This window comes from Anomaloglossus baeobatrachus, chromosome 11 (genome assembly GCF_048569485.1).
Source record: "Anomaloglossus baeobatrachus isolate aAnoBae1 chromosome 11, aAnoBae1.hap1, whole genome shotgun sequence".
Lineage (NCBI taxonomy): Eukaryota > Metazoa > Chordata > Amphibia > Anura > Aromobatidae > Anomaloglossus > Anomaloglossus baeobatrachus.
In genome coordinates this window covers 194,610,953-194,634,131 of record NC_134363.1, presented here as the reverse complement: position 1 = coordinate 194,634,131, position 23,179 = coordinate 194,610,953, and positions in this window count along the sequence as shown.

Below are 23,179 nucleotides of genomic sequence, written 5' to 3'. Positions count from 1 at the left end.
CTCGGCTTCTCCCAGCAGTCACATACACAATGTACAGAGTGGAGATGCGCATGCTCGGCTTCTCCCGGCAGTCACATACACAATGTACAGAGTGGAGATGCGCATGCTCGACTTCTTCCTGCAATCACATACACAATGTACAGAGTGGAGATGCACATGCTCGGCTTCTCCCAGCAGTCACATACACAATGTACAGAGTGGAGATGCGCATGCTCGGCTTCTTCCAGCAGTCACATACACAATGTACAGAGTGGAGATGCGCATGCTCGGCTTCTCCCAGCAGTCACATACACAATGTACAGAGTGGAGATGCGCATGCTCGGCTTCTTCCGGCAGTCACATACACAATGTACAGAGTGGAGATGCGCATACTCGGCTTCTCCCAGCAGTCACATACACAATGTACAGAGTGGAGATGCGCATGCTCGGCTTCTCCCAGCAGTCACATACACATTGTACAGAGTGGAGATGCGCATGCTCGGCTTCTCCCAGCAGTCACATACACAATGTACAGAGTGGAGATGCGCATGCTCGGCTTCTCCCAGCAGTCACATACACAATGTACAGAGTGGAGATGCGCATGCTCGGCTTCTCCCAGCAGTCACATACACAATGTACAGAGTGGAGATGCGCATGCTCGGCTTCCCCCGGCAGTCACATACATAATATACAGAGTGGAGATGCGCATGCTCGGCTTCTCCCGGCAGTCACATACATAATATACAGAGTGGAGATACGCATGCTCGGCTTCTTCCGGCAGTCACATACACAATGTACAGAGTGGAGATGCGCATGCTCGGCTTCTCCCGGCAGTCACATACACAATGTACAGAGTGGAGATACGCATGCTCGGCTTCTCCCGGCAGTCACATACATAATATACAGAGTGGAGATGCGCATGCTCTGCTTCTCCCGGCAGTCACATACATAATATACAGAGTGGAGATGCGCATGCTCGGCTTCTCCCAGCAGTCACATACACAATATACAGAGTGGAGATGCGCATGCTCGGCTTCTCCCAGCAGTCACATACACAATGTACAGAGTGGAGATGCGCATGCTCGGCTTCTCCCAGCAGTCACATACACAATGAACAGAATGGAGATGCGCATGCTCGGCTTCTTCCAGCAGTCACATACACAATGTACAGAGTGGAGATGCGCATACTCGGCTTCTCCCGGCAGTCACATACACAATGTACAGAGTGGAGATGCGCATGCTCGGCTTCTCCCGGCAGTCACATACACAATGTACAGAGTGGAGATGCGCATGCTCGGCTTCTTCCAGCAGTCACATACACAATGAACAGAATGGAGATGCGCATGCTCGGCTTCTTCCAGCAGTCACATACACAATGTACAGAGTGGAGATGCGCATGCTCGGCTTCTCCCGGCAGTCACATACACAATGTACAGAGTGGAGATGCGCATGCTCGGCTTCTTCCAGCAGTCACATACACAATGTAGAGAGTGGAGATGCGCATGCTCGGCTTCTTCCAGCAGTCACATACACAATGTAGAGAGTGGAGATGCGCATGCTCGGCTTCTTCCAGCAGTCACATACACAATGTACAGAGTGAAGATGCGCATGCTCGGCTTTCTCCTACAGTCTCAGACAATGATTGGGATGGAGGTGCACACAACTTTTTCTGGCAGTCTTAGACAATGAATGGAGGCTGAGCATGCGCATCTCTGCTTCACTTATGGTAGGACTGTGGAGCCAATCTAAGGCTTGGACCATCAGCAAGTTATTCCCTAAGGCTGCTTTCACACATCAGTTTTTTTGCATCAGGCACAATCCGGCTCAAAAACCTATGCAACGGATGCGGCGGAAAAAAACGGATCCGTTGCATAAGTTTTCCCATACAGCCCGTCCGTTTTTTGACAGATGCGGCTTGATACTGAGCATGCGCAGTTCAAAAAGCCGCATCCGGCGTCCATAGGCTTGCATTGTAAATCGCGCCCAATACGGCGCAATGCGTTTTTTTCACCACACAAAAAAACGTGCCAGGCAACCTTCCATCCGGCCGCTGCATGGGCTAAATATGCCGCATACAGCAAAAAACGGACGCAAGGAAATGCAAGACAATACGACGCTAATGCAAGTCTATGCAGAAAAAAACTCAACCAGCGGCAAAAAACAAAACGGTAGCGTTTTTTTCTGCAAAGCGCCGTATTGTGCCGCTCAGCAAGAACCGGATGTGTGAAAGTAGCCTTAGCCATATAACGAGATACCTTGTGTTTGGGGGAGTTAATCCTTTAGTAATATCAGTCACATGCCTATGCCATGTCTATGATGTTCTGTTGTGTTAGCGTTGTCATTCCTTTATGTGTGTCTGGTCTATGTATTGTGACGACCTGGGCCCTGAACGTCTTGGGGCACACGTCTGGCAGCGGGATCAAGACACACACGAGCACTTTGTCACTTAAACAATCTCGGTGATTTCTTCACATCCTCATAAACCACGCAGTGTAATGGGCCACAGCCACTCTCCCGCAGGACAACGTCTCACTGTCTGTTTAAACTGCCGATTGTTCATACAGTTCATTCTCTGGCATCAGCCAGTATAGTCCCCCTTTCTGGGGTGTTACCTGCCAGTAGGTTTGCAGGCTGTCAGTAGGTTTGCAGGCTGTCAGTAGGTTTGCAGGCTGTCAGTAGGTTTGCAGGCTGTCAGTAGGTTTGCAGGCTGTCAGTAGGTTTGCAGGCTGTCAGTAGGTTTGCAGGCTGTCAGTAGGTTTGCAGGCTGTCAGTAGGTTTGCAGGCTGTCAGTAGGTTTGCAGGCTGTCAGTCTGCCTCCATCCAGGGAGACTCTCACACTGGGCTCACCATCCCGGCCCTTGTACACGCTCCAATTCCTCATAGCCTCAGTGGATTCTGCAGCTCCCTGACATGTCAGAGCCCTCACCAGCTCTGTATGCACAGGATCTCCTGCACATGTGCTCCAACCAAGATGGCTCCCACCAGCACACAGAGGTCATGTGACAAACGACAACTCCATTAAATCCTATGAGACACACCTACGTATGGGCGGTATGTGGATGGTCAGTCCCGCCCATCACTTCTGACCATCCCATGAACCCAGCCCTGAATGTGTACAACAATCCTCATGGAACTACAAGTTCCAGAGAAACATTCCAGGTTCAGATCGCAGAGGATTTCCACCTCTGTGACACACACCGGCCATCTACCACATTGCCGGTTGCATCCTTAGGCTATGTGCCCACGGGGACAGTGTCCTGCGGATATATCCGCAGGACATTACGCAGGTGCTCCCAGGAAACAGCACCACAACTTTTGTCTGTTTCCATGCTGCGGAATGTCCTGCGGATATAGTGCGGGCATTCTGCATTGAGGACACAGTACCATGGCTTCGGCACTGCATCCTCAATGCAGAACAAGTGCTGCAGTGATCGGGGTGCTCATACTTACCTCCATCATGCAGCACCTCGCTTTCCGGCAGCCGGGTCACTCTCTCAGCGTCTGCAGAAGAAGGTGGGCGGGCCTGAACTAGCTCCGGCTGTCACATGACCAGAGCTCGTGCAGGCTCCGCCCACCTCTTCCTTCCTGTACCTGGATTCACCGCGCTCCTGTACACCGGATGGAGAAAGTGACTCCGGTGAGGTAGGTAAGTATATGGGACCCTGCGGAGAAATCCGCAACAATAATTGACATGCTGCAGATTTTTTCCACACGGAAATGCGCACGATTTCCGCTGCGGAAAAATCCGCAGCATGGGCACAGAATTTCCCAAATGCCATAGAAATGGCTGGGGAGTAGCTGTGCTGCAGATTTCTGGAAAATCCGCGGCTTTTCCGCGAGAAATCCGCGCATTTTCCGCAGCGTGGGCACATAGCCTTACAGTATATTATAATCTCCACATATCGACATGCACACACAATACGTATATCCTGGACTTTGTAACTTGCAGGCAGGTAGTTGTTACTACCTGCCTGTTGTGCCCTGCGCCGTTCTTTGCCAGCACAGAGCCGCTCCCGTCAGGGATTCAGCTGCTTTGTCAACACAGTGGCGATTGACAGCCACCTCCCCCAGTTAGGCAGCGGGCACAGCAGGCAAGTAGTTAGCAACTACCTGCCTGATAGTGCTTAGGTGGATTTTTTTCTTTACAAAGTACTGGTAAACCCTTTAATAATCTGACCCCAATATGGGCTACATCCACGGAGTAGCTGCTGGCTTGGGGAGTGAGCTGCCAGAAAGAAGGGCGTAAAACTGAGTCACTACCAGAAAGCCATAATTCAGGGACAAAATCATAATATAGTCGGATAGTCAAAATGCAAGCTGAAGGCAGGAACTAAACAGCAGAAATCACAGGATACCAGTAGTAGGCAAGCAACAGAGCAGGGTAGTAAAAAACTATAACTGGCAGCTAGAAGTAGATCATGGGGGTTTAAATGGGAAGTGACCCCCATTCAAGGCTAAGCAGGGAGCTGGGTACAATAATCAGCACCCTGAGAGAAGACCGACACCTTACCTGGGAGAGACCACAAGTATCAGACAACAAAAAAGAGGACCATGCCTGAATCCCCTAAGGTGGTGTCCCCTCGCAGTAGAAGTCGTGGGAGAGGGAGTGGACACAACCACAACCTGCCTTTGGAAAAGTCACTGGATTTGCTTGTCAAATTCTCCAGTAGTGAGTGATGCTTGCTCTGAGGTTGTCATGGTATCAATTAAAGTATTTTGTTTGGGCGCTGCCTGCTACATTACCACAGCTGTAGAGAACATCACATGAGCAGGTGATATTGTAATGCGCCCATGAATACAGCAGTATAAACAGAAGAAAGTGCACTGTAAGTTATCTGTATAGGCATGCGCAGCTCCCGGGCTGATGTATTTGCTGATAACGTGCTGCATTTATCTTTCCTTCAACTGTGACCAAGTTTCCTGTGCCTTTGTAGCTCACACATCCCCACATCATCAGCGACCCACCTCCATGCTTAACAGTAGGAATGGTGTTCCTTTCATCATTGGCCTTGTTCACACCTCTCCAAATGTTACATTTATGGTTGTGGCCAAAAAGTTTGATTTTGGTCTCATCACTCCAAATTATCTTGTTCCAGAAGTTTGGGCTGTTTGGAGGCTCGTCTCTGGGCTGATTGGGGGGGGGCACGTCTCTGGGCTGTTTGGGGGCTTGTCTCTGGGCTGATTGGGGGGGCTCGTCTCTGGGCTGATTGGGGGGGGCTCGTCTCTGGGCTGATTGGGGGGGGCTCGTCTCTGGGCTGATTGGGGGGGCTCGTCTCTGGGCTGATTGGGGGGGGCTCGTCTCTGGGCTGATTGGGGGGGGCTCGTCTCTGGGCTGTTTGGGGGCTTGTCTCTGGGCTGTTTGGCATATTGTAGGCGAGATACTTTGTGGCATTTGTGCAGTAATGGCTTTCTTCTGGCGACTCGAACAAGCAGCCCATTTTTCTTCACGGGCCTCCTTATTGTGCATCTTAAAGCAGCCGCACCGCTAGTTTTCAGTGACGCCTGTATATTAGCTGATGTTATTTGTGGTGTTTTTTTTTGCGTCCTGAACAATTTTCTTGGAAGTTGTGGCTGATATTTTTGTTGGTCTACCTGATCGTGGTTTGGATTTTAGAGAACCCCTGATTTTCCATTTGTTAATCACAGTTTGGACACTGAAGACCGTCATTATCAATTCCTTGCATATCTTTTTGTATGCCTTTCCTGTTTTATACAGTTCAACTATCTTTTCCCGTAGATCCATTGACAATTCTTTTACTTTCCCCATGACTCACAATCCAAAAAAGTCAGTGGCTGGATGAAAGATGCAAGAGTCTATCTGGATCCCAGAAACTCACTCAGCTTTTCTGCACACACTGATTACAAGCAGACAGGTCACAGGTGAGGATGTCACCTTTATTAGCCATTCACACTCATTTGTGCCAACTTCTGTGCGTGTTATCAGCCAAAATCACCAGGGTGTGAGAACTTTTGATCAGAGTCATTTGAATGTTTTTGGTGGTCATTATGATTTATAAAGAGAAAACACAGTAGTTTGACATGACCAGGAGAGAAAAAAAGATTGTGTGTTATCATTCATATTCTCTGAAAAAGGCCAAGAAAGCAAACATTCTGCAGGGGTGTGTAAACTTTTCAGTACAACTCTATATAGTTGATATATAGGGCTCTGGAGGGTGAATGGGGTATATAAAGTTGTACCGGGTGTATAGCGGCAGTATACACAGGTGTGGTCTATATAATGGGTGTATATAGCGGGTTAATGTAATGTAAGGCTGTGGAGGGTATATAAGGTTCTAGGTGACATATAAAGCTGTGGAGGGTGTATATAGAGCTGTGGAGGGTGTATATAGGGTGTACAGAGGGAATAAATTGATAAATACCTGGGCCTCGACAGCAGACACCCCCGAGTTCTGCAGAAATTAAATACTGTGATAGAAAGGTTACTACTAATATTCAAGGATTCCATAAAAACAGAGTCTGTACCAAAGGACGGGTGCAGCCGTATTTACCCCCACAGGTCACAAAACTAATGCACTACAGGATCCAGCAGGCCCATTATAAAGGGGAAACACCGGCGCAAAATACTGATCAAAACATGTACCAATATGTCATGTACAGCAGGAGAAGTTTTGAACACGTCACCAGTTTTCTAAGTAAATATATGTCTAAATGTTCTAGTGACATGAATTTCTCACCAGATGTCAGTAACAACCCATTCAATCCACACAGGCAAAGAAAAAAAGAAATGAAACCATAGATGTCCATAAATTGTTACATATAAAAATGAGAAAAGACAGGGAAAAAGTATTGAACACATGAAGAAAGAGAGGTGCAAAAAGCCACCAACGGAAACCTATCAGTAATTAGAAAGCAATCCTGCCACAGTGAGAAATAGCATCAGCTGCTTAAAAAGGAGTCTCTTTACCAAGGAGCCACACAAGAAAAATCTCATGATGGGTAAAACCAGAGAGCCGTCTCAAGACCTTCACAACCATATTGCTGCAAAACATCCGGATGGCATTGGTAACAAAAGAATTTCTAAACCACTGAAGCTTCCAGTGAATTCTGTTGTAGCCATAATCTGGAAGTGGAAAGAACATAATTTCACCATAAAACGGCCACAACCAGGTGATACCAGCGAGATTTCAGACAAAGGAGTGAAAAGAATCAGAAGGGTTTTCCAAGAGCCAAGGTCATCTGTGGGGATCTACAGAAAGACCTGGAATCAGCAGGTACAATTGTTCCACAGAAAACAATAAATAATGCACTCCCCCTCCATGGCCTGTGTGTAATCCCCTCCAAGGCCTGTACACACGCTCCCTCCAAGGCCTGTATGCATGCTCCTATATGCACGCTCACCACACAAGACTCCATTGCTGAACAAAAATCAGGCTGAAGAGTGTTTAAAGTTTCCCCAACTACCGGTACATGTAGAAAAGTCTGTGAAACACTGGAGAATATAGTGCGGTCAGATAAGACCAAAACTGAACTCTTTGGAGGCCATGATTCACACCACGGCCACAAAGCAAATCACCCTAAAACACCCACAGAGGCTGCACTTACAGCAGGCCGAGCCCCGCGCTTACAGCAGGCCGAGCCCCACGCTTACAGCAGGCCGAGCCCCACGCTTACAGCAGGCCGAGCCCCACGCTTACAGCAGGCCGAGCCCCACGCTTACAGCAGGCCGAGCCCCACGCTTACAGCAGGCCGAGCCCCGCACTTACAGCAGGTCGAACCGCCCACCGCACTTACAGCAGGTCGAACCCCCGCCGCACTTACAGCAGGTCGAACCCCCGCCGCACTTACAGCAGGTCGAACCCCCCGCCGCACTTACAGCAGGTCGAACCCCCCGCCGCACTTACAGCAGGTCGAACCCCCCCCGCACTTACAGCAGGTCGAACCCCCCCGCACTTACAGCAGGTCGAACCCCCCGCACTTACAGCAGGTCGAACTCCGCACTTACAGCAGGTCGAAACCCCCCCCCCCCGCACTTACAGCAGGTCGAACCCCCCCGCACTTACAGCAGGTCGAACCCCCCGCACTTACAGCAGGTCGAACCCCCCGCACTTACAGCAGGTCGAACCCCCCGCACTTACAGCAGGTCGAACCCCCGCACTTACAGCAGGTCGAACCCCCCGCACTTACAGCAGGTCGAACCCCCGCACTTACAGCAGGTCGAACCCCCCGCACTTACAGCAGGTCGAACCCCCGCACTTACAGCAGGTCGAACCCCCCGCACTTACAGCAGGTCGAACCCCCGCACTTACAGCAGGTCGAACCCCCCGCACTTAGAGCTCTCTGGCCTCTCTCCTTATTCCTCACCGCTGCCTCCTGTCTCTGGCTGACAGTACAGGTCACTTATGTCACAAATCACAGTGCAGCGACTTAGAATACTGCGCGCAGCTTTGTAAGGACAGAGCTGAACATCTGCAAAAGTTTGTATGTTCTCCCCGTTTTATATGGGTTTCTTCCAGTTTCCTCACACACTACAAAGACATAATAATAGGGAATGTAGACTGTGAGCCTCAATGGGGACAGCGATGTCTGTGCAGTGCTGCTGAATATGAAGGTGCTATGTAGGTAAAATAAAGAGATGCAGTAGGTGCAGAGAAGAGCAACCAAGGTTATTAGGGGAATGAGTGACTGCAGAAAATGGGTGATCAGAACGGGGGTTATTCACATTGCAAAACGAATGTTGAGGGGCGATCTTATGACAATGCACAGCTATATGTGGGGACAGTACACAGATCTGTAGAATGATCATTGCACCCTGGGCTGTGATGGGGACAATAGGGCATCCTCTATGTCTAGTGGAAAGGAGGTGTACTCATAATCACAGACGCCGATTCTGTGGAGCGCTCTGTCACATGATACTGTAATTGTTGATTCACTACTTGTAGCGCCAGCTTTCCTAGTTTGCCGGCACTCTGCGGCGTCCTAGCGCCATGTCCTGCTCCCTCATCTTTCCTGCATGGCCATCCACGTGCTGTGTGGTCTTCTGCACTCCCGCATGGCCATCCTTGGTTCGCCCCCCTCCCCTCCCCCGTGGTCACCCATGTGTCACGTGGTCGGCTGCATCCCTTCATTGCCGCCCATGTGTAGCGTGGTCCTCTGCACTCCTGTATGGCCATCTTCGTGCTGCACAAACACCCCCTGTGGCCACCCACGTGTTGCGTGGTTTTCTGTGTCCCTTCATTGCCATCCTTGTTTAATGCAGTCCCCAGCCCGTCCCCACGTGTGTGTCGGTCCTCAGCTCCTGCCTAGTGAGCGCGTGTGTGCTTCCTGTTCCTTTGAGAGGCACCAGGTTTTTGATCTGTGCCTGATCTACTGTTCCTGGTGATCGGTGCCTGATCTCCTGTTCCTGGTGATCGGTGCCTGATCTCCTCCTGTTCCTGGTGATCGGTGCCTGAGCTCCTGTTCCTGGTGATCGGTGCCTGATCTCCTGTTCCTGGTGATCGGTGCCTGATCTCCTGTTCCTGGTGATCGGTGCCTGAGCTCCTGTTCCTGGTGATCGGTGCCTGAGCTCCTGTTCCTGGTGATCGGTGCCTGAGCTCCTGTTCCTGGTGATCGGTGCCTGAGCTCCTGTTCCTGGTGATCGGTGCCTGAGCTCCTGTTCCTGGTGATCGGTGCCTGAGCTCCTGTTCCTGGTGATCGGTGCCTGAGCTCCTGTTCCTGGTGATCTGTGCCTGATCTCCTGTTCCTGGTGATCGGTGCCTGATCTCCTGTTCCTGGTGATCGGTGCCTGAGCTCCTGTTCCTGGTGATCGGTGCCTGAGCTCCTGTTCCTGGTGATCGGTGCCTGAGCTCCTGTTCCTGGTGATCGGTGCCTGAGCTCCTGTTCCTGGTGATCGGTGCCTGAGCTCCTGTTCCTGGTGATCTGTGCCTGAGCTCCTGTTCCTGGTGATCGGTGCCTGAGCTCCTGTTCCTGGTGATCGGTGCCTGAGCTCCTGTTCCTGGTGATCGGTGCCTAAGCTCCTGTTCCTGGTGATCGGTGCCTGAGCTCCTGTTCCTGGTGATCGGTGCCTGAGCTCCTGTTCCTGGTGATCGGTGCCTGAGCTCCTGTTCCTGGTGATCGGTGCCTGAGCTCCTGTTCCTGGTGATCGGTGCCTGAGCTCCTGTTCCTGGTGATCGGTGCCTGAGCTCCTGTTCCTGGTGATCGGTGCCTGAGCTCCTGTTCCTGGTGATCTGTGCCTGAGCTCCTGTTCCTGGTGATCTGTGCCTGATCTCCTGTTCCTGGTGATCGGTGCCTGAGCTCCTGTTCCTGGTGATCGGTGCCTGAGCTCCTGTTCCTGGTGATCGGTGCCTGAGCTCCTGTTCCTGGTGATCGGTGCCTGAGCTCCTGTTCCTGGTGATCGGTGCCTGAGCTCCTGTTCCTGGTGATCGGTGCCTGAGCTCCTATTCCTGGTGATCGGTGCCTGAGCTCCTGTCCCGGCTGCACCTGTGCCTGAGCTCCTGTTCCTGGTGATCTGTGCCTGAGCTCCTGTTCCTGGTGATCTGTGCCTGAGCTCCTGTTCCTGGTGATCTGTGCCTGAGCTCCTGTTCCTGGTGATCTGTGCCTGAGCTCCTGTTCCTGGTGATCTGTGCCTGAGCTCCTGTTCCTGGTGATCTGTGCCTGAGCTCCTGTTCCTGGTGATCTGTGCCTGAGCTCCTGTTCCTGGTGATCTGTGCCTGAGCTCCTGTTCCTGGTGATCTGTGCCTGAGCTCCTGTTCCTGGTGATCTGTGCCTGAGCTCCTGTTCCTGGTGATCTGTGCCTGAGCTCCTGTTCCTGGTGATCGGTGCCTGAGCTCCTGTTCCTGGTGATCGGTGCCTGAGCTCCTGTTCCTGGTGATCGGTGCCTGAGCTCCTGTTCCTGGTGATCGGTGCCTGAGCTCCTGTTCCTGGTGATCGGTGCCTGAGCTCCTGTTCCTGGTGATCGGTGCCTGAGCTCCTGTTCCTGGTGATCGGTGCCTGAGCTCCTGTTCCTGGTGATCGGTGCCTGAGCTCCTGTTCCTGGTGATCGGTGCCTGAGCTCCTGTTCCTGGTGATCGGTGCCTGAGCTCCTGTTCCTGGTGATCGGTGCCTGAGCTCCTGTTCCTGGTGATCGGTGCCTGAGCTCCTGTTCCTGGTGATCGGTGCCTGAGCTCCTGTTCCTGGTGATCGGTGCCTGAGCTCCTGTTCCTGGTGATCGGTGCCTGAGCTCCTGTTCCTGGTGATCGGTGCGCTCCTGTCCCGGCTGCACCTGTGCCTGAGCTCCTGTTCCTGGTGATCTGTGCCTGATCTCCTGTTCCTGGTGATCTGTGCCTGAGCTCCTGTTCCTGGTGATCTGTGCCTGAGCTCCTGTTCCTGGTGATCTGTGCCTGAGCTCCTGTTCCTGGTGATCTGTGCCTGAGCTCCTGTTCCTGGTGATCTGTGCCTGATGTCCCGTGCCTGGTGATCTGAACGCTGATGACCGGAGTTCCTGCAGATGTCCTGTCCCGGCTGCACCTGTGTCTGATGTCTTTTGCCCGGTGACCTCAGCCTGAGGTCCCGTGCCAGAAGTTCCTTACCTACCTCTGGCTGTCCAGCCATTCCCCATTCATACTGTACCTCTTGTTCTGCCATGTTTGTCTTGACAGTCTATGTCCAGTCTATGACTGTGTCCACATGTCCTGCTGTCTCACTGCACCGATCAGCTGCCAAAGTCTCGGTGACTGCCCTGGGAGTGGCACCTGGCGTACTGCCTTGTGGCGAGAGCTTGGTTGAGCCCCTCCCACTAAAGGGTAAGCCTGGGTTCCCCTGTGGTCCAGTGGGTCCTCTCCTGCTGGCCGCCCTCATCAGCTGTGAACATTACACTACTGGACGCCTTTCCTGATAATATATTACCGGTTATGTGCAGTAGATTGTGTGATGACCCGGGAACTGGATGTGGCATCGGGGTGGAAGCGGTCCCCGAATGTGAAGCTATGAGCATCAACCTCCAGGGGTTTTGCCTCTTCTGGATGCACCTCAGGCCTTACACTGCACTCTATGGACGTCTGTATACTGTCAACCAGAGGTCTCCGCTCTTCTGCGAAAAGTCTGTAGATATTTCACGTGAGTGACGTCTGAATCCTCGCAGTGCGCACACTGCACAATGTCAGGATTCTCCAGTGTTGGCAGTGATGTGTGTGCGTATATTCGTGTGTGTGTACATTCACCAGGTGTATAAGAGGTGTGTATACACACAGTATATATGTATGAGGTGTGGGTGTATATGAGGGGTGAGTATATACGGTATATATGAGGTGTGTGTATATACAGTATATATGTTTGTATATAAGGTATATATGAGGTGTGTGTGTGTGTATATGAGGTGTGTGTATATGAGGTGTGTGTAAGCTATGTTGTGAGGCGAAATTTTAACCCCACGCGTTCCAATTTACCAATCAATTTTGCCCCTATCTGCATAATGGGGAAAAAGTGAAACGAAAAGTGTATCCTCACCGTTGCATTTACAAATCACAAAATTTTGCACAGACGCCTCATGTGACCCAGGAAACATCGTAGACTATGTTTTGACAGGAAAATTTAACCCTGCACTTTACAGTTACTCTCCAAAAAACATGCCTTCATTAAAGTAAATGGAGCCTGGAACTACAGGTTATTAGTTGGAGCTATGATTGGTTGCTATAGGAACAAAAGACATTCATAGTATAAGAAGCTTAAATGTGAGGTAATAAGATGTCAGTGGGGAGACGGATAGAGAGAGACAGACAGATGGTGAAAAAGAGACAGACCTGGAAAGAGACAGACAGACATGCAGACAGGGAAGGAGGAGACAGCCAGAGAGACATACAAAGATAGATGGGGAAAGACACAGACCTTGATAGAGACAGACGGGGAAAGAGAGAGAAATAGAGACAGACAAAAGACAGGCAGACAGGGAAAGAGACAGACAGGAAAAGACACAAAGAGGCAGGGAGACAGACTTGGGAAAGAGACAGACTTGGGAAAGAGACAGACTTGGGAAAGAGACAGACTTGGGAAAGAGACAGACTTGGGAAAGAGACAAAGAAGGAATATGCGTGAGTGTTTTTATTGACTGACACACTGCAGAAGGAACCTAACCAGAGCAACAGCACCAACGTTTCGGCATAGAGCCTTTCTCAAGGTTGTTGCATCACTGGTCAGAATAGGGAAATGCGGGTCTCGAGGGACAACCGGAGATGGACAAATAGAGGTAAGGTTCCACACGTATTGCAGAGTGTGCTCGTAGGTGAAGGGGTGACAGGATCACAATGTGAGGTGAATGGACGCCTGCAGTGGAGATCCGGAGCTGGCACAGTGGCAGGGAGAATGGCTGCAGCCATTGGCTGCACCTACGAGCACACTCTGCAATACGTGTGGAACCTTACCTCTATTTGTCCATCTCCGGTTGTCCCTCGAGACCCGCATTTCCCTATTCTGACCAGTGATGCAACAACCTTGAGAAAGGCTCTATGCCGAAACGTTGGTGCTGTTGCTCTGGTTAGGTTCCTTCTGCAGTGTGTCAGTCAATAAAAACACTCACGCATATTCCTTCTTTGTCTTCATTCGAGTGCTGGGGTTCATTTTACTATACTATATGATTCTTTATCCCCATAGCACCTATATTGTGAGTGGTAGAGCCTTTAATCTCCAAGTATTGGGAAAGAGACAGACTTGGGAAAGAGACAGACTTGGGAAAGAGACAGACTTGGGAAAGAGACAGACTTGGGAAAGAGACAGACTTGGGAAAGAGACAGACCTGGGAAAGAGACAGACCTGGGAAAGAGACAGACGGGGAAAGAGACAGACAACAAAGAGGAGAAAATCCAGCTCACCTGCCATCAAAGTCCATGCTTTCCTCCAGAGTGCACGAGTCCTGCCGGTCAGTCCAAACCGGTATGTGTGGCAAAGAGTGAATAGAAAAAAAAAGGCGGGTTCAGCACTGATATAAAAATATATAAAAAAACTTTTTATTGGAATCCGGTTAAAACATAGTCTGGGAACACGTTGTACACAATGAAGAGCAGGAAAAACTTTACGCGTTTCGGACAGGCTAATAATTTAAAACCAAAAAGTGTCCTTAGTCATAAGCTACCTGCAGAGCGGCCAGAAAGAGAATATATCCATGCTGCAGGGAAAGAGACAGACCTGGAAAGAGGCAGAGACAGGCAGACCTGGAAAGAGGCAGACCTGGAAAGAGGCAGACCTGGAAAGAGGCAGACCTGGAAAGAGGCAGACCTGGAAAGAGGCAGAGACAGGCAGACCTGGAAAGAGGCAGAGACAGGCAGACCTGGAAAGAGGCAGAGACAGGCAGACCTGGAAAGAGGCAGACCTGGAAAGAGGCAGACCTGGAAAGAGGCAGACCTGGAAAGAGGCAGACAGGGAAAGAGACAGACAGGGAAAGAGACAGACAGGGAAAGAGACAGACAGAGACAGACGGGGAAAGCGACAGACAAAGACAGAGACAGGCAGACCTGGAAAGAGGCAGACCTGGAAAGAGGCAGACCTGGAAAGAGACAGACCTGGAAAGAGACAGACCTGGAAAGAGACAGACGGGAGCACATTACTTGGCCAATTTAGTTATATCTGTGTGGAATATCTGTGATGTTGAAATATATGTTGTGAAATGCTTCTATTAGCTTAGTTTTTGCCTTTTAATAATTACATTTCTATCTATTTGTTTTGTGGTGTTTGTGTGCAGAATACATTTTTGTTAATACATTCTATTTTGTTAACAGCAGTTATTAACCCGGGCGAAGCCGGGGAGTACAGCTAGTTATAGATAAAAATGCTACTGCTGAAAACATCATCTTGTGCAGCAAATAAACAACCGCCATATGGTTGTCTATGTAAGCTGAAGCCAGCATGGTGTAAGGGTTAGCAGAGAAATTTCAGGCATGCCTGTGTTGTCACAGTCCAATCTTTTGGTTTTTTTTGCTATGGGGTCATTCCATGTCAAGTGAACCAATGAATTTTATCGCTATTTTTAATTCTTTTGAGATTTTATTCTTTGGTAATATTGTATTAGAGAATGCAAAATGTGAAGAGAAAAAATCTATATGCTTTAGCTTTTATTAATGAATTTTCAAAGTGTTGAAAAACTGTAAATTTCTGTGTTGCCTGCCAGAAAGAAGATAGAGAAATGGAAAAACACCATCCAACTCTGAGCAGTGCAGGCTTCCACCCCATATGTCACATGAGTATCTTTGCTCATATTTTACCCATGTGGAATCAAACGCAAAATTTCGACTCATTTCCAAAAAACAATATGATGTTAAATTTGCAAAAAATGTACCTCCTATGCTGTTAGCCACATCTGTATCAGGATCTCAATGGAACCATACTTAAAGGGGTTATCCGGCTTCTTTGACTTTTTTTTTTTTATTACCCTATGGGGCTACATTGGGGCAGGTAAGTAGATAGAGACCACTTACCTGCCCTGCTGTCAGCCCCTCTCCCCCGGCTCAGAGCGGTCATGTGACCGCTCCTGCCGCGATTTTGCTGCTTCCGGTCTTTGCACGTCTACATGGGCAGGGCCATGTTGACATGCAAATGTGGAGCAGCATGTCACCTCCCTGCTGGGTGTCTACAGTGCGAGGAGTCACCGCCCCCTTCCCTGCACCCTCCCACACATTCCCCCGCACCTCCAGTAACGTCCCCCTGCACTGCTGTGGGGGTCCGTGACCTGGGGGCGGGGCCTGGCGGCAGCTGCCGTGGTGTCAGCTCCAGCACCGGGCCCCCTGCCCAGGATCGCACATTCAAATGTACCGGCATCACAGATCACCGATGCCGGTACATTTGAAAGTGCTGATGAGAAGCAGCGCAGCGCTGCTGCTCATCACTGTCCCTCCCGCTGTCTGTGCAATCTTCAGCACAGCGGTGACGTCACTACTGTGCTGAACAGAGCACAGACAGCGCACGAACGTTCAGGAGCGGCGGGGACCGAGGACAGGTGAGTTTGTACTCCACATGTGTTCCCTATGGGGATGGGGATGGGGGGGGCTGGCAGAGCCATATGTGTGCGTGTGCAGAGCCATGTGTGTGCGTTTATGGTGCAGAGCCATGTGTGTGCGTGTACGGTGCAGAGTCATGTGTGTGCGTGTACGGTGCAGAGCCATGTGTGTGCGTGTACGGTGCAGAGCCATGTGTGTGCGTTTACGGTGCAGAGCCATGTGTGTGCGTGTGCGGTGCAGAGTCATGTGTGTGCGTGTACGGTGCAGAGCCATATGTGTGCTCCTGTTCCTGGTGATCGGTGCCTGAGCTCCTGTTCCTGGTGATCGGTGCCTGAGCTCCTGTTCCTGGTGATCTGTGCCTGAGCTCCTGTTCCTGGTGATCGGTGCCTGAGCTCCTGTTCCTGGTGATCGGTGCCTGAGCTCCTGTTCCTGGTGATCGGTGCCTAAGCTCCTGTTCCTGGTGATCGGTGCCTGAGCTCCTGTTCCTGGTGATCGGTGCCTGAGCTCCTGTTCCTGGTGATCGGTGCCTGAGCTCCTGTTCCTGGTGATCGGTGCCTGAGCTCCTGTTCCTGGTGATCGGTGCCTGAGCTCCTGTTCCTGGTGATCGGTGCCTGAGCTCCTGTTCCTGGTGATCGGTGCCTGAGCTCCTGTTCCTGGTGATCTGTGCCTGAGCTCCTGTTCCTGGTGATCTGTGCCTGAGCTCCTGTTCCTGGTGATCTGTGCCTGATCTCCTGTTCCTGGTGATCGGTGCCTGATCTCCTGTTCCTGGTGATCGGTGCCTGATCTCCTGTTCCTGGTGATCGGTGCCTGAGCTCCTGTTCCTGGTGATCGGTGCCTGATCTCCTGTTCCTGGTGATCTGTGCCTGAGCTCCTGTTCCTGGTGATCGGTGCCTGAGCTCCTGTTCCTGGTGATCGGTGCCTGAGCTCCTGTTCCTGGTGATCGGTGCCTGAGCTCCTGTTCCTGGTGATCGGTGCCTGAGCTCCTGTTCCTGGTGATCGGTGCCTGAGCTCCTGTTCCTGGTGATCGGTGCCTGAGCTCCTATTCCTGGTGATCGGTGCCTGAGCTCCTGTCCCGGCTGCACCTGTGCCTGAGCTCCTGTTCCTGGTGATCTGTGCCTGAGCTCCTGTTCCTGGTGATCTGTGCCTGAGCTCCTGTTCCTGGTGATCTGTGCCTGAGCTCCTGTTCCTGGTGATCTGTGCCTGAGCTCCTGTTCCTGGTGATCTGTGCCTGAGCTCCTGTTCCTGGTGATCTGTGCCTGAGCTCCTGTTCCTGGTGATCTGTGCCTGAGCTCCTGTTCCTGGTGATCTGTGCCTGAGCTCCTGTTCCTGGTGATCTGTGCCTGAGCTCCTGTTCCTGGTGATCTGTGCCTGAGCTCCTGTTCCTGGTGATCTGTGCCTGAGCTCCTGTTCCTGGTGATCTGTGCCTGAGCTCCTGTTCCTGGTGATCGGTGCCTGAGCTCCTGTTCCTGGTGATCGGTGCCTGAGCTCCTGTTCCTGGTGATCGGTGCCTGAGCTCTTGTTCCTGGTGATCGGTGCCTGAGCTCCTGTTCCTGGTGATCGGTGCCTGAGCTCCTGTTCCTGGTGATCGGTGCCTGAGCTCCTGTTCCTGGTGATCGGTGCCTGAGCTCCTGTTCCTGGTGATCGGTGCCTGAGCTCCTGTTCCTGGTGATCGGTGCCTGAGCTCCTGTTCCTGGTGATTGGTGCCTGAGCTCCTGTTCCTGGTGATCGGTGCCTGAGCTCCTGTTCCTGGTGATCGGTGCCTGAGCTCCTGTTCCTGGTGATCGGTGCCTGAGCTCCTGTTCCTGGTGATCGGTGCCTGAGCTCCTGTTCCTGGTGATCGGTGCCTGAGCTCCTGTTCCTGGTGATCGGTGCCTGAGCTCCTGTTCCTGGTGATCGGTGCGTGAGCTCCTGTCCCGGCTGCACCTGTGCCTGAGCTCCTGTTCCTGGTGATCTGTGCCTGATCTCCTGTTCCTGGTGATCTGTGCCTGAGCTCCTGTTCCTGGTGATCTGTGCCTGAGCTCCTGTTCCTGGTGATCTGTGCCTGAGCTCCTGTTCCTGGTGATCTGTGCCTGAGCTCCTGTTCCTGGTGATCTGTGCCTGATGTCCCGTGCCTGGTGATCTGAACGCTGATGACCGGAGTTCCTGCAGATGTCCTGTCCCGGCTGCACCTGTGTCTGATGTCTTTTGCCCGGTGACCTCAGCCTGAGGTCCCGTGCCAGAAGTTCCTTACCTACCTCTGGCTGTCCAGCCATTCCCCATTCATACTGTACCTCTTGTTCTGCCATGTTTGTCTTGACAGTCTATGTCCAGTCTATGACTGTGTCCACATGTCCTGCTGTCTCACTGCACCGATCAGCTGCCAAAGTCTCGGTGACTGCCCTGGGAGTGGCACCTGGCGTACTGCCTTGTGGCGAGAGCTTGGTTGAGCCCCTCCCACTAAAGGGTAAGCCTGGGTTCCCCTGTGGTCCAGTGGGTCCTCTCCTGCTGGCCGCCCTCATCAGCTGTGAACATTACACTACTGGACGCCTTTCCTGATAATATATTACCGGTTATGTGCAGTAGATTGTGTGATGACCCGGGAACTGGATGTGGCATCGGGGTGGAAGCGGTCCCCGAATGTGAAGCTATGAGCATCAACCTCCAGGGGTTTTGCCTCTTCTGGATGCACCTCAGGCCTTACACTGCACTCTATGGACGTCTGTATACTGTCAACCAGAGGTCTCCGCTCTTCTGCGAAAAGTCTGTAGATATTTCACGTGAGTGACGTCTGAATCCTCGCAGTGCGCACACTGCACAATGTCAGGATTCTCCAGTGTTGGCAGTGATGTGTGTGCGTATATTCGTGTGTGTGTACATTCACCAGGTATATAAGAGGTGTGTATACACACAGTATATATGTATGAGGTGTGGGTGTATATGAGGGGTGAGTATATACGGTATATATGAGGTGTGTGTATATACAGTATATATGTTTGTATATAAGGTATATATGAGGTGTGTGTGTGTGTATATGAGGTGTGTGTATATGAGGTGTGTGTATATACAGTATATGTTTTTATATAAGGTATATATGAGGTGTGTGTGTATATGAGGTGTGTGTATATGAGGTGTGTGTATATACAGTATATATGTTTGTATATAAGGTATATATGAGGTGTGTGTGTGTATATGAGGTGTGTATATGAGGTGTGTGTATATACAGTATATATGTTCGTATATAAAGTATATATGAGGTGTGTGTGTATACACGGTATGTGTGTGTATATACAGTATATATGTTTGTATATAAGGTATATATGAGGTGTGTGTATATACAGTATATATGTTTGTATATAAGGTATATATGAGGTGTGTGTGTATACACGGTATGTGTGTGTGTATATGAGGTGTGTGTATATACAGTATATATGTTTGTATATAAGGTATATATGAGGTGTGTGTGTGTATACACGGTATGTGTGTGTATATACAGTATATATGTTTGTATATAAGGTATATATGAGGTGTGTGTGTATACACGGTATGTGTGTGTGTATATGAGGTGTGTGTATATACAGTATATATGTTTGTATATAAGGTATATATGAGGTGTGTGTGTGTATACACGGTATGTGTGTGTATATACAGTATATATGTTTGTATATAAGGTATATATGAGGTGTGTGTGTATACACGGTATGTGTGTGTATATACAGTATATATGTTTGTATATAAGGTATATATGAGGTGTATATACTGAGCTCCTCACCTCGGTCACTGGCGTCTCTGCACTGACCCCGCAGGTCACATGACTTCCCAGGCTCTTCGCTCTCCTGGCTCCGCCTCTCAGTTTCCCGCTCTTTGGTGGAGAGCTGTGCGGTGAATCGCACTGTGACGTCATAGCCTCCACACCTGCCCCTGGTGTGTGGAGTTAATGAGAGGGGCGCGGTCAGTGTGAGAGGGGCGCGGTCAGTGTGAGGGGGCGCGGTCAGTGTGAGGGGGCGGGAAATCACCTCAGCTCTCTCCCGCGGCTCCATCACCTCAGCTCTCTCCCGCGGCTCCATCACCTCAGCTCTATACCGCGGCTCTATCACCTCAGCTCTCTCCCGCGGCTCTATCACCTCAGCTCTCTCCCGCGGCTCCATCACCTCAGCTCTCTCCCGCGGCTCCATCACCTCAGCTCTCTCCCGCGGCTCCATCACCTCAGCTCTATACCGCGGCTCTATCACCTCAGCTCTCTCCCGCGGCTCTATCACCTCAGCTCTCTCCCGCGGCTCTATCACCTCAGCTCTCTCCCGCGGCTCCATCACCTCAGCTCTCTCCCGCGGCTCCATCACCTCAGCTCTATACCGCGGCTCTATCACCTCAGCTCTCTCCCGCGGCTCTATCACCTCAGCTCTCTCCCGCGGCTCCATCACCTCAGCTCTCTCCCGCGGCTCCATCACCTCAGCTCTCTCCCGCGGCTCTATCACCTCAGCTCTCTCCCGCGGCTGTTTCTGAGGTATGAATATCGCTGTTATTACTGTTATCACGAGTTTGTTTTTTATTTACCGTATGTTCCTGGTATTACAGGTAATATGTGTCACTGGCGTAGATGTATATGCTCCCCCTCCCCGCTGTACACACATGCGCACCCCCACTGTACACGCATGCGCACCCCCACTGTACACGCATGCGCACCCCCACTGTACACGCATGCGCACCCCCACTGTACACGCATGCACTTCCCCTGCGCCCGCTGTGCACGCATGCGCTTCCCCTCACCACCGTACAAGCATAAGCTCCCCAGCTGTACACGCATGCGCTTCCCCAACCCCCGCTGTACACGCATGTGGTCCCCGCCCCGCTGTACACGCATGCGCACCCCCACTGTACACGCATGCGCACCCCCACTGTACACGCATGCACTTCCCCTGCGCCCGCTGTGCACGCATGCGCTTCCCCTCACCACTGTACAAGCATAAGCTCCCCAGCTGTACACGCATGCGCTTCCCCAACCCCCGCTGTACACGCATGTGGTCCCCGCCCCGCTGTACATGCATGCACGCCCCCGCTGTACACGCATGTGCTCCCCCACTGTACACGCATGCGCTCCCCCGCCCCGCTGTACACGCATGCGCTCCCCCGCCCCGCTGTACACGCATACACTGTACATGCATGTGGTCCCTGCCCCGCTGTACATGCATGTGCGCCCCCGCTGTACATGCATGCGCTTCCCCCACCCCCGCTGTACATGCATGTGGTCCCCGCCCCGCTGTACATGCATGTGCTCCCCCACCGTACACGCATGCACTCCCCCGCCCCGCTGTACACACATACACTGTACATGCATGTGGTCCCTGCCCCGCTGTACATGCATGCGCTTCCCCCACCCCCGCTGTACACGCATGTGGTCCCTGCCCCGCTGTACATGCATGCGCTTCCCCCACCCCGCTGTATACGCATGTGGTCCCCGCCCCGCTGTACACGCATGCGCTCCCCCGCTGTACATGCATGCGCTCCCCCGCTGTACACGCATGCGCTCCCCCGCTGTACACGCATGCGCTCCCCCGCTGTACACGCATGCGATCCCCGCCCCGCTGTACACGCATGTGGTCCCCGCCCCGCTGTACACGCATGTGCTCCCCCACTGTACACGCATGCGCTCCCCCGCCCCGCTGTACACGCATACACTCCCACACTGTACATGCATATGGTTTCTGCCCCGCTGTACATGCATGCGCTTCCCCCACCCCCGCTGTACACGCATGTGGTCCCTGCCCCGCTGTACATGCATGCGCTTCCCCCACCTCCGCTGTACACGCATGTGGTCCCTGCCCCGCTGTACACGCATGTGGTCCCCACCCCGCTGTACACGCATGTGGTCCCCGCCCCGCTGTACACGCATGCGCTCCCCCGCTGTACACGCATGCGCTCCCCCGCTGTACACACATGACCAAGAGGACCAGGTTTTTTACATATCTCACGTGGTTTTCCTGTTTGTCCCTTTGTAAAGTGATGTAGTAAATTGCAGCTTTTCTTCACCCCGGCTGATTCTTCCTTCTCTACCATTTTGAATAAAAGTTGTGTCCCATATAGAGACGAAGCAAAACAGTGTTAAATAAAAAAAAAAAAAAATCTACCAATAAATAAGTAATTTATGTAAAAAAAATACACACATTTGGTATTGCCGCGCCCGTAACAACTCAATCTATAAAACTAGCCCCGAAAATAAAAACGTAGAAAAACTGGCTTTTATATTCAGCTGACAAAAAAGAGGACTAAAACGCGATCAAAATGTCATCTAATATATAAAGCTGAATGTGTGTGTATATGTGTGTGTATGTGTGTGTGTGTATGTGTGTCCGTGTGTGTGTGCGTGTGTCCCCCCGTGTGTGTGTGTGTGTCCGGGATTGGCATCTGCACCGTCGCAGCTACAGCCACAAACTTTGCACACTCATACGTCTGGACCCCGAGAGCGTCATAGGCTATGTTGTGAGGCGAAATTTTAACCCCACGCGTTCCAATTTACCAATCAATTTTGCCCCTATCTGCATAATGGGGAAAAGTGAAACGAAAAGTGTATCCTCACCGTTGCATTTACAAATCACAAAATTTTGCACAGACGCCTCATGTGACCCAGGAAACATCGTAGACTATGTTTTGACAGGAAAATTTAACCCTGCACTTTACAGTTACTCTCCAAAAAACATGCCTTCATTAAAGTAAATGGAGCCTGGAACTACAGGTTATTAGTTGGAGCTATGATTGGTTGCTATAGGAACAAAAGACATTCATAGTATAAGAAGCTTAAATGTGAGGTAATAAGATGTCAGTGGGGAGACGGATAGAGAGAGACAGACAGATGGTGAAAAAGAGACAGACCTGGAAAGAGACAGACAGACATGCAGACAGGGAAGGAGGAGACAGCCAGAGAGACATACAAAGATAGATGGGGAAAGACACAGACCTTGATAGAGACAGACGGGGAAAGAGAGAGAAATAGAGACAGACAAAAGACAGGCAGACAGGGAAAGAGACAGACAGGAAAAGACACAAAGAGGCAGGGAGACAGACTTGGGAAAGAGACAGACTTGGGAAAGAGACAGACTTGGGAAAGAGACAGACTTGGGAAAGAGACAGACTTGGGAAAGAGACAGACTTGGGAAAGAGACAGACTTGGGAAAGAGACAGACTTGGGAAAGAGACAGACTTGGGAAAGAGACAGACCTGGGAAAGAGACAGACGGGGAAAGAGACAGACAACAAAGAGGAGAAAATCCAGCTCACCTGCCATCAAAGTCCATGCTTTCCTCCAGAGTGCAC